The sequence below is a fragment of the Triticum urartu genome, chromosome 4 (genome assembly GCF_003073215.2).
Source record: "Triticum urartu cultivar G1812 chromosome 4, Tu2.1, whole genome shotgun sequence".
NCBI lineage: Eukaryota > Viridiplantae > Streptophyta > Magnoliopsida > Poales > Poaceae > Triticum > Triticum urartu.
Genome location: NC_053025.1, coordinates 468842517 through 468849251, shown reverse-complemented (window position 1 = coordinate 468849251; position 6735 = coordinate 468842517).

Sequence of the window (6735 nt, the reverse complement as noted above, 5' to 3'; positions counted from 1 at the left end):
AGGGTCCCGAGACGCCAAACGGGCGCCCGGCATACCCGGCCACAGTGTATCTACTGCATCATAGCCCACCCCTAGGGTCAGCGCTACACACGACCGCCAACACATAACCTACAAACACCAGAAACTAGTTGCAACTCCTGGACAGAGGGCGAGAGGGGTGAGTAAGTCGAGCGGGGTCATATTTCAGGGCCCAATGTGTGGTAGTAGCTGAATCTTAAATCACGCATACAGATTTTAGTTCTTACGGACGGCCTCAATGAAACAACCCACCATGTACTCCTACATGGCCTCTCATCGATACCTTTACCAAAACATGTTCAACACATCCCTCACATTACCGACATAATCATTTCACTCTAGCCCATCACCCAGATGAACCAGACCTGACACAACTCTAAGCATAGCAGGCATAGCAAGGTAGGAATCACATACATGTCTCAATCAACTCCTGCACATGCTAGTGGGTTTCATCTAGTTACTGTGGCAATGACAGGTCATGCAGAGGATAAGGGTTCAACTACCATAGCACACAGCAGTTTGAATCACATTGTCTTAATGCAGTAAACAAGAGCAGAAGCGAGAACATGGGTTTGTATCGGAATGATCAATGGGTTGCTTGCCTGATGTAGTGGTAGTAGGGTACTACCCTTCAGACGGATACTCGGGGTTATCATCGGAGGCAGAACCTACCACGAAAGACACACCGAACATAATCAACACATGATAATATGCAACAATATGATGCATGCTATGACATGGCAAAATGAATGTGTCTTGGCCTAATGCAAGCTAAAACAGAAAGGAATGAACTCATTTGAATCAAAGATTCAAATGTTAGTTCATTTAACATAGCCTTATTAGTGCATTATCTTATTTTGCTTAAACAGCAAGGTTATCTTGTTTTGCCATGCATGAAACCATTACCAATGGATAGATTGAATTTTTCTGATCAAAATTCATATATAAATCTTTGCATTTGGAGTTATGGTTGATTTTCTATGATTTTTAGAAGTTTTGGCTATTTTCTGGAATCTCCTATTAAAGAATAAATCCAGGAAATGAATAATTGCATCAGCACTGCGTCACTGTGACGTCAGCAGTCAACTAGGACGGTCCAGGTCAAACCTGACCAGTGGGTCCCGCGTATCAGTGTCATAGACTAACTAGTTTTTAGTTAGTCCTAATCCTAACTTAATTAGCAGGCGGGTCCCATCTGTCATAGACCAGGGGGTCAAACTGGGCCCACCCGGGTCAACACAGTTAGCAGGGGGTCAAACCCCTGGTCAGCAGGGTCAATCCCGCCGGCGTTGAGTCGTCGGCGAGGCCGAGACGGTGGAGGGGCTCGGATTTTGCCCTTCGGCGACCAAATTAGCGGCCGAGACCACCTACAGAGAGCTGGCACTCTCGCGCATCCATTGGAGCAAGCGAGAAAGGCTGCAGTGGAGTGAGCTCGCCAGAGTCGAGCTCGTGGCGGCGGCCGGGGCTCGGGCAACGACGGGTTCGGCGCTACAGTGCAAGGCAGGAGGAGCTGGTGGGCGCTACGGGCTCCTGGAGCCGTGCTGAGCGCAGAGGTGTGCTTGGCTTTGGGCCACTGTGGCTCTAGCCACGACGGCGACGAGGCACGGCGGCGGCGAGCTTCGGCCGCGGTGGTTAGTAAGGCTAGAGGAGGAAATAGACGGCGGGGAGCGAGGGGTTCGGTAGAGGAGCTCATGGCGGTTGCAGAACACGTCTCAGCGGGCTCGGGGGAGGTCGGACGATGTCGGGGCGTTGCCAGCGATCTTGGTTGCTCGAGGTAGAAGACGACCATGGTGATGACGTTTGGGGGAGTCCGATGCAGCGTGGCTCGGTGGAGAGGACAAGGGCGACGAGGCGGGGCTTTTGGATGGGTCAGTGAGGCGAGGGGAGCACGGTGGTCACGCTGGCGACGAACGACGGCGACGGCTTCGCCCTGCTTTGAGAGAGAGAGCGAGAGAGGCGAGGCAGGGGGAGAGTGGAGCGGCCAAGGGGTCCAGGGGGTCGGCGTGGCACTCGTAGACGGTGTTCGGGCGTCGGCAGAAGCAGGAGGTGGCCGGCGTGTGGCTGCGGGCGCCGGCCACGCTCCTCTCGTCCTCCTGGCGAGAGGAGGAGGATGACTGGCAGTGGCCAGTGGGCTGGGCCGAGATGGGCCAGGCCAGGGCGACAGGTAAGTTCCTTTCTCTCTCGTTTTTCTGTTTTTTTATTTATTCTATTATTTCTGTAACTTCAGGGCTTTATTAAAAATGCCAGGGCATTTCCAAAAATCATAAAATTAATCATGGCTACTGCTTAGAATATATCCAACAGCAAACATTTTAGTTTATGATTATTTGAGCATTTAAAATATTTTATAGCATTTAAATGCCCAAATGCAAATACTATAAGAATGAATCCAATGACCTTAAGATGTCGTAGAAAAATGTGCACCACTTTTGTCAAAGGTTTTAACCCAAAACAAAAAGGGTGGGATTTTTAGAAGCGCATTTCAGGTTCATTGAATTTTTTTAGTAAACCCTAGTTGTTCCAGGGGGGTGCTGGGGGTTCTGTCATCCCCATTTCAAGTTTAAAATAAATTTAAACATGATGCACATGTTCAACCAATCCTAATGCATGACTAACACAGGGATGTGACAGAAAAGTCCATTTTCTGTCATAGAAGTAGGACCCCACCACATCTATGATGATACCGAGTTTTGTCACAATTATCGTCATAGAAGTGTCATAAGTATGCCAGATTTTTTTTCGTTCGGCCCAAAATGTCACGGATGTGTCTTTTTTGTAGTGCAAAAAGGCGAGGACGTCATCGAGCTGAATGTGTGCTGAACGCAGAGGTGTCGTACGTTCGGTACTTGATCGGGACGGATCGTGATGGTGTATGACTACATCAACCGCGTTGTGCTAATGCTTCCGCTTTCGGTCTACGAGGGTACATATACACACTCTCCCCTCTCGTTGCTATGCATCTCCTAGATAGATCTTGCGTGATCGTAGGATTTTTTTTTGAAATTGCATGCTACGTTCCCCAACAGTGGCATCCGAGCCAGGTCTATGCATAGATGTTATATGCACGAGTAGAACAGAAATGAGTTGTGGGCGATAATAGTCATATGGCTTTGAAAGTGCGTTAAGTTGACTAGAGGGGGGGTGAATAGACGATTTTTATGAATTCTTCACTAAGGAATTTCAGGGTGAGGAAATTCCTAAGCAAAGAACTACTTGCAGCGGAATAAGTACTCAGATGCAGACATGACATAACATAAGTATGGACATCATGATGAATAGAAAACAAACACATTGTACAGAAAGCGTAAGCACAGGATAAAACAGAATGAAGACAAAAAGACTGAAGAAATTGAACTAAGGAAATTGAGAATGTCTTTAGTCAAAGTCTTCAAACAGATATGTATAGGTACACAAGATAGTAATGAAGAAATGAAGGGTTGAGGAAATAGAACCAGTTAGCTCGGTGAAGACACAGATTTGGTAGACCAGTTCCAACTGCTGTGATAGTTGTACGTCTGGTTAGAGCGGCTAGGTATTTAAACCTAAGGATACACAGTCCTCACCGTATTCTCCTTGAACTAAGGTCACACAGACCTCGTCCAATCACTCGTGGTAAGTCTTCAGGTGACTTCCAAGCCTTCACAAACTCAGTCACCCGACGATCCACTCCTCTTGGATGCTCTAGACTATGACGCCTAACTGTCTGGAGGATGCACAGTCCTCAAACGTAACAAGCATCAGTTCCACACATGAACAATCTGTTCAGTGATGCTCAATCACTTTGGGTTTGTAGGTGTTTGGGTTTGGGTTTTTGGTTTTTCCTCACTTCATGATTTTCGCTCAAAGTCCTCGGAGGATGGGATGCTCTTAATGACAAGTGTCAGTTTCTCGCGGAGCAGCCAACCAGCTAGTGGTTGTAGGGGGCGGCTATTTATAGCCTAGGGAGCAGACCGACATGATAAGACATAAATGCCCTTCAATGATATGACCGTTAGGTGGGTAGATATTTTGGGACAGCTGGCGTGTAGCAGAACAACGGTCGGAAATTTGTGGCTCAAATTCCTCAGGGCTATCATGTTCCTCACTTGTAGGCAATCCACACTGGCGAATTCCTAACTCCTCAGTCAGGACAAATTCCTCAGAGACCAGAAGAACTACGTCTCTATCACTGAAGAAATTGACTAAACTGTATGAGATTTCCAATGGCTTCACTCGAAGGGATTGGTAGGTGTAGGATTTTGAGTTGAGCATCACCTGGAAACTTTTCCTTAGTTTTACCTCGACACCCTTTAACAGTACGGTGTTTCCTATGACTCAAGAAAGAGAAAATGAAACTATGAAAACAAAAGTCTTCACGCTTCATGTTCCTCACATGAATATCAAGTCTTCACGGTCACACCAATTTCTTCACTTTTAGAGTCTTCAGAAATTCAAAGTCTTCAGTTGAAGACATTCATTTTTAGGGGCCAACTTTCTTGTAAATATCAAACTCCTCATAGACTTATAGACCTGTGTACACTCACAAACGTATCAGTCTCTTAACCTATAAGTCTTCAATACACCAAAATCACTAAGGGGCACTAGATGCACTTACAATCTCCCCCTTTTTGGTGATTGATGGCAATATAGGTTAAGTTTTCAACGGGGATAAACATATGAAGTGTAAATACTGATATTGAGGAATTTGATTGCAAGATATAGAAGAACTCCCCCTGAAGATGTGCATAGTGATGAATTTGCTTTTGAAGCAATGCACATTTGAAGAGTAGAACCATGGAGATCTCCCCCTATATCTTGTAATTCATACACGCGTTTAACATATGATATGAAGAATTTGAAATGCATGATGAAATATGGTGGCTGATGTAATTTAGCATGCGTGCATTATCATACATGAGGAAATAGCATGGAAGAACATAGCAAAAGTATCAGACCACCATCGGGTTTAAGATTACAACTCGATCCGACAAAGTCTTCAAAAAGAACGAGAGTTGTAATTAGCAAAAAAAACGCCCATATATAAAGACCCGCTTGAAGACTAACTCAAAATTTCTCCCTCAGGGAGTCCTGAATTAGGGGGTCTCCGGATAGCCGGACTATCTCCATTGGTCGGACTGTTAGACTATGAAGATACAAGATTGAAGACTTCGTCTCGTGTCCGGATGGGATTCTACTTGGCGTGGAAGGCAAGCTAGGCAATACGGATATGGATATCTCCTCCTTTGTAACCGACCTTGTGTAACCCTAACCCTCTCCGGTGTCTATATAAACTGAAGGGTTTTAGTCCGTAGGACAACAATCACAACATACAATCATACCATAGGCTAGCTTCTAGGGTTTAGCCTCTCTGATCTCGTGGTAGATCTACTCTTGTACTACCCATATCATCAATATTAATCAAGCAGGACGTAGGGTTTTACCTCCATCAATAGGGCCCGAACCTAGGTAAAACATCGTGTCCCCTGCCTCCTGTTACCATCCGGCCTAGACGCACAGTTCGGGACCCCCTACACGAGATCCGCCGGTTTTGACACCGACATTGGTGCTTTCATTGAGAGTTCCTCTGTGTCGTCACCGTTAGGCTTGATGGCTCCTACTATCATCGATAGTAATGCGGTCCAGGGTGAGACTTTTCTCCCCGAACAGATCTTCGTATTCGGCGGCTTTGCACTGTGGGCTAATTCGCTTGGCCATCTGGAGCAGATTGAAAGCTACGCCCCTGGCCGTCAGGTCAGATTTGGAAGTTTGAACTACACGGCCGACATCCACGGAGACTTGATCTTCAACGGATTCGAGCCACAGCCGGGCGCGCCGCACTGTCACGATGGGTATGACCTAGCTCTGCCGCCGAACAGTACCCCAGAGGCCGCACCCGCATCAGCTCCGACCCTTAGCTCGGAGCCAACTGCGCCAATCGAGGACGGGTGGTTAGACACCGCCTCAGGGGCTGCAGTCTCAACGGCAATCGAGCCGAACACCAGCCTAACCCTCGGCGAAGCCTGTGATTCCAAGGTGCCGGACTCTTTTCCGGACTCCGAACCATCCGCGCCCCTGCCAATCGAATCCGATTGGGTGCCGATCATGGAATTCACCACCGCGGATATCTTTCAGCACTCACCCTTCGGCGACATTCTGAATTCACTAAGGTCTCTCTCTTTGTCGGGAGAGCCCTGGCCGGACTATGGCCAACAGGATTGGGATGCGGACGACGAAGGAATTCGACGCCCACCCACCACCCACTTAGTAGCCACTGTCGATGATTTAACCAACATGCTCGACTTCGACTCCGAAGACATCGACGATATGGACGATGATGTAGGAGACGAACATGAACCAACACCTATAGGGCACTGGAAAGCCACCTCGTCATATGACATATACATGGTGGATACACCCAACGAAGGCAATGGTGACGAGATAGTGGAGGATGACCCCTCCAAGAAGCAACCCAAGCGCCAACGTCAGCGGCGCCGCTCTAAGTCCCGCCAAAGCAAAAGTGGTGATACCGGCACAGGAGATAATAACACTCCGGATAGTGCCGAAGACAGCAACAATGCCCTCCAGCAAGATTTAGAGCAGGAGGATGAAGGAGCCAACTCTCTTGAGAGAGCGGCAGACGGAGGGGAGGAGGATGACAATTACATGCCCCCCTCCGAAGACGAGGCAAGCCTCGGCGATGGTGAATTCGCCGTACCAGAGGATCCCGTTGAACAAGAA